Source organism: Pteropus alecto, unplaced genomic scaffold, assembly GCF_000325575.1.
Source record: "Pteropus alecto unplaced genomic scaffold, ASM32557v1 scaffold24, whole genome shotgun sequence".
In the NCBI taxonomy this organism is placed as follows: domain Eukaryota; kingdom Metazoa; phylum Chordata; class Mammalia; order Chiroptera; family Pteropodidae; genus Pteropus; species Pteropus alecto.
In genome coordinates, this window is record NW_006439192.1 from 18,298,581 (window position 1) to 18,306,746 (window position 8,166).

Below are 8,166 nucleotides of genomic sequence, written 5' to 3' on the forward strand. Positions count from 1 at the left end.
AGGCAGGCGGTGCGCTCCCCTCCGAGCCTCTTCCCGGCTGTTCCAATCCTGCCAGACTTGCATCCAGCTGGTAGAGATGATGTTCAGACTGCAGGCGGCTGGCAGGGCTCAGGGAGCCCCAGTGGAGGAGCAGGCGTGGGTTTAGAAGCAGCCCCTGCCAAGCTCCCTGGTCGCCCCTGTAGGGCTCCTGGCCGCCGCTGGGACCTTCCTTGAGTGCAGGTCAGAGCAGGTCAGAGCAGGTCAGAGCAGGCCGTGTGTGCCCTTGGGTGAGGCAAGGACCCAAAGAAATTGTGGAGTGGGGAGGCGCAAGCAGAGGTGGGGGCTAGGAGTGCCACAGAAAATGCAGGGTGCTCAGTTAAAACCGAATTTCAGATCAACAAATAATTTGTCAGTATGAGTATGTCCCATGCAATATCTGCTGTAAGCTTATACTAAAAAAGTTTTTATTTGTTGTTGATCTGAAATTCAGATTTCACCGGCATCCTATTTGTGTGTGTGTGTGTGTGTGTGTGTGTGTGTGTGTGTGTGTGTGTGTGTGTGCGCGCGCGCGCGCGCTGAATGTGACAGCCTTAGGTCAGGACAGGACCTGATGGCATCTATTCCTCAGACCCCTGCTTGCCCCTCTGGTGCAGTGGCGTGAAAGAGAAATGTCCAGGAAGATGTACTTTTGCCAGGGCTGGCAGAACAAGGTACCATGAACAGGGGGGGTTAAACGACAGAAATGCATCATCTTATAGTTCCGGAGGCTAGAATCCTGAAGCCAAGGAAATCACAGTGTTGGCAGAGCCACACTTGCTCTGCAGGCTCCAAGGCGGAGCCACACTTTCTCTGCCCCGCCTCTTCCAGCCTCTGGCGGGCACCGGATCCTCGGTGTCCTCTGGCCCGTGGCAGCATCGTTCCAGCCTCTGCCTCCCTCACCACATGGCGTCCTCCCTGGGGTCTGCGGGTTTCTGTTTTCTCTGCTTATACCCTAATCCAGTATGGCCTCGTTGTAACTTGATTACATCTCCAAAGACCCTATTTCCATATAAGGTCACATTTTGAGCTTCCTGATGGACATGAATTTGGGAGAAACTCTTCAATCCAGTAGTGAATTCACTCTGCATTCACTCACATCTACCTCACCAAAAGTGTTCAGATCCAGATAACCATAAAATCTGACTGAGAAAGAAACATCCCATATCTGCCCACGAAGTTCACAAGGCCAAACCCACAGGACGCCAGGGCAGCAGGAGCTGACCCCTGGGACACCTGGGCCTGAGTGTGGAGACTGGAACCGGCTCTCTTCTCTTCCTGCCAAGAGCCTGGCAGTAAGGGCACCCTCCCGAGGCCCCAGAAACAAGCCTAATGCCACCAACACTACCACAAGAAAACCCTGGATGCAGGGCGTGTGTGCCTGGGGCTCACTGGTCGTCGAGTTGCCTCTGAAGTGCTGTGCGAGGCTGAGGCTGAGCTCCTGCAGAGGAAGAGGAAGCATCTTCAAAGGTAGAAACTGCATCTGGCCTGATCAACGAAGACTGTGGCCTGAGTGAGGTCCCTGGCTTAGCCCCAGTTCCACTCCAACCAGGGACCTGTGGCCTGGCCAGTGAAGTGTGGGTGGCCGGTGAAAGGAGGGGGTTCAATAAGGGACTGAGTCTCCTGGGCTGTTCCCTAAGAGGGACAGATTGGTTAGAAGCTGCTGCTCCCCTGGGAAGCCCCCAGAGCTCCGGGCCCACCCGGCCTTCCACAATGGGGGCTTCAGCCCCAGTATCTGCAGTTCTGCGTCTGGACTCTGTTGTGAAAATGCACAATGCTGCCAGGTGACAAACAGGCCTGGGGGGCTTTACTTATTATTTGGAATCTTTCTAGATGGAGAAGTCGTCACATCAGATACCTAGTATCAATAATTAATTAACGGAGCCTGTGGTCTGAGTCGCCATAATAAGTAGTACAGAGTGGAGGATAGTCTGTGACTTATTTCATTAAATCCGCCGCCGCTAACCACCACCATCACACACACACACACACACACACACACGCACACACGCACGCACGCACGCACACACACGGTGGACAGCCCTTTCTCAGGGCCCTGTCTGCTTCTCTCTCCTTGGCGTGTGTCCCTTGCGCCGCAGGGGAAGCCTGATACGGCAGTTGGGCAGCACCTTCTGGAGAAGGAGACAGCATTCTTTTTGTCCTGGGCCTCTGACAGCCTCTCTTAGGGATAGTTATGCTGGGGCTATCTCCTTATCTGCTGGGTCCCCACAGGATACCTGATTTTCTGGGCCTGGGGCAGCTTCTTTCTATTCAGGTAAAGGCTCAAAACGTCCTTACTCCTTTCTTCCCAGCCTGAGACAGTCACCCTTCATACCTGTGGGATTCTTCAGAGAAGCAAGAATTCAAAGGCATAAATCCTCCATTATGTGGCTGCTGCAAATGGCTTCGTCTCACATCGAGAGATTCAAAGAGGCGGGTCTTTGAAGCGCTTAAGATGCTCTGATCTTTCCAGGTTCTATTGAGTATTCCAGCGCCTTACGTGTTTTCCTGCCTCAAGAGTCTACTGCGCCACGATTTGTGTATCTTTTGTAAAGTGCCATAATATGAACATGATAGGCCCTGACATAATTAACGGCATATTTTCATATAAAGAGGAGCGACTAGCTTCTGAGTAATCTACTTGCACACTTTCCCCGGGGCCACATCTTCAGTCAGGATGCCGTGTTCAGGAACAGACCATCTTCCTCTGATGGCAAAGTGACAACTCAGCCTCCCCAGAGGGAGGGCCAAGTGCAGAGAGACCCTTGCACAGGAAAAAAGGTCAGAAAGAACAGTGCAACAAAGGAGGCTGGCATCTCCTGATATCAGGGAGGCCCCAAATAACAGAAACCCAGACAGAATCCTTGTCACGGCCAAATATGGGAGGGGGAGGGGAGGGGAGCTGGAAGGAGCAGCAAGAAAGCTCCAGGGTGGGTCACGCAGCGACTCCTTCACTCCTCTGCACGAAGCCTTCCTGTTTATCCATGACGGGCCAGCCACGTGAGCAAACTGTAGCTGAAGCCTGAGTTTACAAAGCCTGAGACAGAAGAGGATTTATTGTTTTAATCAAATAAAGCTTACAGTCAACTTCATCTGACACATATATAATGATAGGCAGAATCATTACTGTGCTGTTGGCACTTAGGCCTAAATGGTAATCAATTTGCCTAAATGACTGCAATTAGTATGCCTTTTCCACAGCACACTGAGCATTTCCGGGTCCGTTGACGGAAACCCAGTCCAGCAGCACTGAGGCCCTTCTCCAGACCCACGAGGCCCGGAGCTTCCTGGTCTTGGGCAGAGGGTTCCCCCAGGACTAAAACTAAAAGCTATTAACTCTCCTTTTTTGTTTCTCTTTAGGATGTCTCTTAACGGTAACTGAGAAAGATGTCATTTAATGGAAGGACATCTGTGCACCAGTCAAAACCTCCATTGCCTTCAGCGAATTCGTTTAATCGGATTGCTTGCCTAGCACTTAGCACCAAACCAAAAATGACTGAATGGCCACCATCGCCAGCCTTCCCCAGTGCCACTTACTTGTTAGTACAAACATAGAGGAATTCCAGATGGTGTGCCACAGAAAATATGTGACATACGGTATTTTAGATCTGGCCTTTAAAAAATTTATTATCTCTTTTTAATTTATTATATCCAAAAGGAGAGAGTCTAGTGCCTTATCAAAATTTCAAAGTAAAGTTGATTTTAGACCCTTCCTCCCCAGTATTCAGATCTCCTCTCACTCTTGGCATCCTCCTTCTCCTGCCTCTCGGGACTCCAGAGCTTCTGTGTGGCCCTCTGTCCAGGCTCCCCTCCTGGCATCCTCCTGGTCCTTGCCTTCCCCACAGAGCCTTGTGCTCCCTAATTACTTTTTCTTTCTCTTCCTTTCTCAAAACTCCCTTTCTCCTAAAGGTGATCCTGAGGTAGGAAGCCTCCCAATAATTTACTTGTCTATATTCATAATAAAGAAAGAAACAAAGAAAGGGTTTGTACGGATAAATCTCCATTTCTTCCCCTTTGTTGTTCTTATTCTTATCTTCTTCTTTACGTGAGAAACATGGACACTTTGGGGAAATAGTTTTTACAATCTTTAAATCTGATCCTGCCACTCTGACCAGGGCATTTGCACCACTTGCCCACTCTACCTCTGAGCAAAACGACAAAACTTAGCACTTGATGCCCCTCTGAACCTCTTCCCGTACCTCCTCTCACCACTTTTATAATCCTCCTGACCTCAGATAGGTAACCTTGGTGTCAATCGCCTCCATTTACAAGAGTCAGAAACCCAGGAGGGTCTACAGCCATGCCACCCTGAACGTGCCCGATCTCATCTGATCTCGGAAGCTAAGCAGGGTCGGGCCTGGTTAGTACTTGGATGGGAGACCGCCTAGAAAGACCAGGTGCTATAGGCATAAAAAATTAAAAAAGAAGGGATCGTAAGCTGACAAGGTCCTTGCAATCTGTGAGATGAACCAAGGGTTGCCTTGCCTAAAAATAAAAAATAAAAATAAAAAAATAAGTTAAAAAAACAAAACAAAAAAAACCAGGAGGCTCCAGTCAGGAAAACAGTTATTTCAACAGAGGGAATTTTACATAAAGAATTGGGCATGTGAGTAATGGAGTACTGAAAGAAAAGAAAAAGTGTTGGGGGGTGGAGGTGAGGGACATCAAAGTAAAAGTGATAATGATAAGAAGCAGCAGTAGCGCTAGGGGAATAATGGGGAAGGGTTGGCTTTATCGAAAGCTAGATGCTTGGAGAAGGGCCTCGCCCCACGGAGCTGGGACACAGACCCTGGAGCTGGGGGTGATGCCGGCTGCTGCTGCCCGGTGCCTCTGAGGGGGCGTGACGAGGCTGGCAGCTGGAACAAACGGCTGCTGCCACCAGGACAGGACATGGTGCCACTGCTGAAGCAACAATGCCAGAAACAGTAAACAGATAGGAACCAGGAAGTCCCCTCTCCTTCCTCCTTACCCTCTCCTGGCTCCCAGTGGGCCCTTTTAGCTGAACTAACAGGAGTCAGCCTGCAAAGGAGGAATACATTTTCAGAGTCCCAGCCCTGACAGCTGAGAGCTGAGAATGGGAAACTGGGTTTGGGGCCAGAGAGGTAAATGTCCAGAGCATCCACTGTGTTTACAACAGCTCCCGATTCTAACATTTGGCATCACCTATCAGAGAGCTGAGTGCTTCCTTCTGCCAAAAGCTCGTAAAAACACCATCGTACAAAAAGGTATTTCACAGAAAACGTATATTTCAAATCAAACCTATAGGGTGATGTCATTACAAAATTCTGTTGTCTGTAGATGTCCTCTGTGAGCGCCCAACTCAAGTGTGAGGAATGGGGCCGCAGAGGCTTGGAAAGGGCAGGAAACTGCTGGGTCTCCGGAGACAAGGCTCCCTCTGCATGCTGCTGGTGATACCTGGAGATGCCTGCACCATTAATCCCTCAGTCACTGCCGGCTGGTTCTACAAACGCCCTGGATCCCCAGGGCACCACCACCACCTTCTCTTTCTACTACTCACTCATTTTATGGGAGCACAATGAAAATCTCCCCTAGAACCCGGTGGCAGAAACTGGGCCAGCGCTCCCCCTAGTGGTGGTCAACGAAACTCCTAAAATCCCCTTCTTTCTTGGGGAAATGGAGTTCCGGGCCAACATTTACTCAGCGCTTAACCGTGCCAGGTATAAGCTCTTAATTTTCCTTACCTCATTTAATCTTCACAACAGCCCTGTAAAAAAAGGTGTTCTTATCATTCCCAATTTACAGATGAAGACACTGAGTCTTGAAAGAAGCTAAAGACACATGGATCATCTTACTTGGGGAAATAAGCAAACGGCTCAGTGTGCTGCCCCAGCCAGTGACTAGGGCCACACCTGCATCGCTTGCATCGCCTGAATCCTTCAGCTTCATTGGCAAAGACGTGACACTATTGCAAACTTGACCTGGACCTGGACTCTCGATCCCCAAGTGCCCAAATCTGGGTTCCTAGGCTACAGATCCTTAGAACCTTAACCACTGACCTGAAAAATAACTGTACTTTTTCCCCTACAAATTCCCTTACTCTCCTCATATCCCTAAATTTCTCTCCTCCCCAAAAGCAAAATTCTCAGAATACTTAATTTAGAAAATTCTCTGGTTGGAGAGATTTAAATGTATGTGTGAAGGAGCATCACATTCCTGGATTGAATGTTTGTTCTTTCATAACAGTTTGTTCATTAAAATAAGAAGCAAACAAAACGAAGGAAGGAGACGGGGAAAAAAAGAGGTGAGATTTTTTAGTGCTTTCTGTTTCCCCATCTCATTTGCCTAGTTTGCCAGGAAGTAGATGGCGAAGCACACAGAATGGCTGCAAACGCTCCTCTCTGCCCCAAGCCATATCTCCAATCAGAAACAGGCTGCTCAGCAGACAACTGCATCTTCCCAGACACCTCGCACACCAGGTACACTATGGCCCAAGGATCAAGGAGATCTCTTCTGAGGACAGTGCCAGCTGATGCGGCTCCAGCTAAACTTATTCTGCAAGAAATCTCTGCCTGTTCTGGAAAGCTCCCTCTTGGATTCAGAGATTCCCTCTACCCATCCTGGCCCTCAGGATACCCCCAGTGACAAGGAGCTCTCAACCTCATGAGGTATCCTAGTCCAATGCTGGCCAGCTTCCAGGGTTAGAAATATCTGGCTTATACTGGCCCACAGCATACCTGTAACTTCCAACCTCTGGTCCTCATTTGGCAGTCTGGGGCCCCCACGGAATAAATCTAATCTTCCTTCCACAAATGTCTGGGTTATCCTGGCTGCCCACTACCACCCACAGCAGCCATCACCCCCATCAAGTCTGCCCTTCTTTTCTCACTCAGACAATCTTTTCTGGATACCTACCCATTTAAAAGGGTCACCAATCTTTGTTAAACTTGACCTTGTAACCTAAATGTGGTGGGGCCATTCCAGCTCTGAAAACCACACTTAGCGTGAAACACAAGTCATTGACAGTGGATGGGTAGAGCCAAGAGCCCTGCAGCATTCCACGAGAAACCCCTCTGATCCATTAGGCAACACTCCTTATTTATTCACCTAGTTAACTGTCTATGTAAATGTGCCATCTTTCAGTTTCCTTTATCCATTTTGTACATAAGAATTGGTCAAAGGCCTTGTTGAAATCCAGCTTTTCATTCACTCATTCACGCATTAGTCATTCAACAAATACTTATCGAGCTCCTACTGTGTGCTGGGTCCTATTCTAAGTGCTGGAGATACTGGATTGAACAAGATGGGATGTGTTCCTTCTCTTATGGAGTTTAAATTGATGGGGTGGGGGCAAGGGAGAAGAGAGGCAACAGTCAACCAACAAGTAAATAATTTAATGAAATAATTTCAGTCAGGGGGTTAAAGAAAATTAAGTGACCAGGACTGTAGCAGGGTCAAGTAGGGAAATAAGAGATGAACTAGGAAGCTCTAGTGCTGGTTCAGATGTGTGTGCCTGTCACATGCCTGTCATCTAGCAGGCTGAGACTCCTAAAACTATGCAGGGTTGTCTGGCAGAGTTTATCCATGGCAACCTCATGCTGATCTCCACCACATCCTTTCTTGATGATCACAAACCTGGATTGGTGTGTTCTGGTAGCTGACTGGGACCGCATGATAATAGCCGTCTGTCTCACTTTCCTCTTGTCTTTACGACTAGAGAGAACTGGTTTCCGGTCCCCATAGTGCCCCCCAGCCTGCCAGTAGCCAAATGTTCTTCCGGGCTCCCTCAGGGCTCCAGATGGCGTCACACACCCCACCAGTATTTTTGCTTTTGTCTCAGGCTTCAATGTGGCTTGATAGGGCCCTTTTTCTAAATTGTGGTAAAACATACAAGACATTTACCATTATTGAGTACAGTTCAGTGGCACGATGCACATTCGCACGGCGAACTCCAGCACTGCGTTGCCCTCTTCCCTGAGAGCCTGGTCATGGGCCCCTCCTGTTTTTGAAATCCACCTCCTCAAGCCAGGATCGCCCTTCCCGCTGATGACCAGGACCCCTCAGAGCAGGTGCGAGCTTTCTCTCATTTTTCATCACTCACTTCACTCTGTGGTGGTCAGAAATGGCGTAGTGGTCCCCTTGTCTGTTCTGGTATCCTCAGAGAAGGGACAGGTCAGCCGGAGCCTCCACGTC

At 49.1% G+C, this 8,166-nt stretch overlaps 1 non-coding gene across 1 annotated transcript; it reads left to right on the forward strand.

Moving 5' to 3' along the window:
• The first annotated feature begins 4,305 nt into the window (after positions 1–4,305).
• LOC112483367 lies at positions 4,306–4,424 on the forward strand. Its single transcript, XR_003047625.1, has one exon. It is a non-coding gene; the product is annotated as a 5S ribosomal RNA (ribosomal RNA).
• Positions 4,425–8,166: the final 3,742 nt, after the last annotated feature.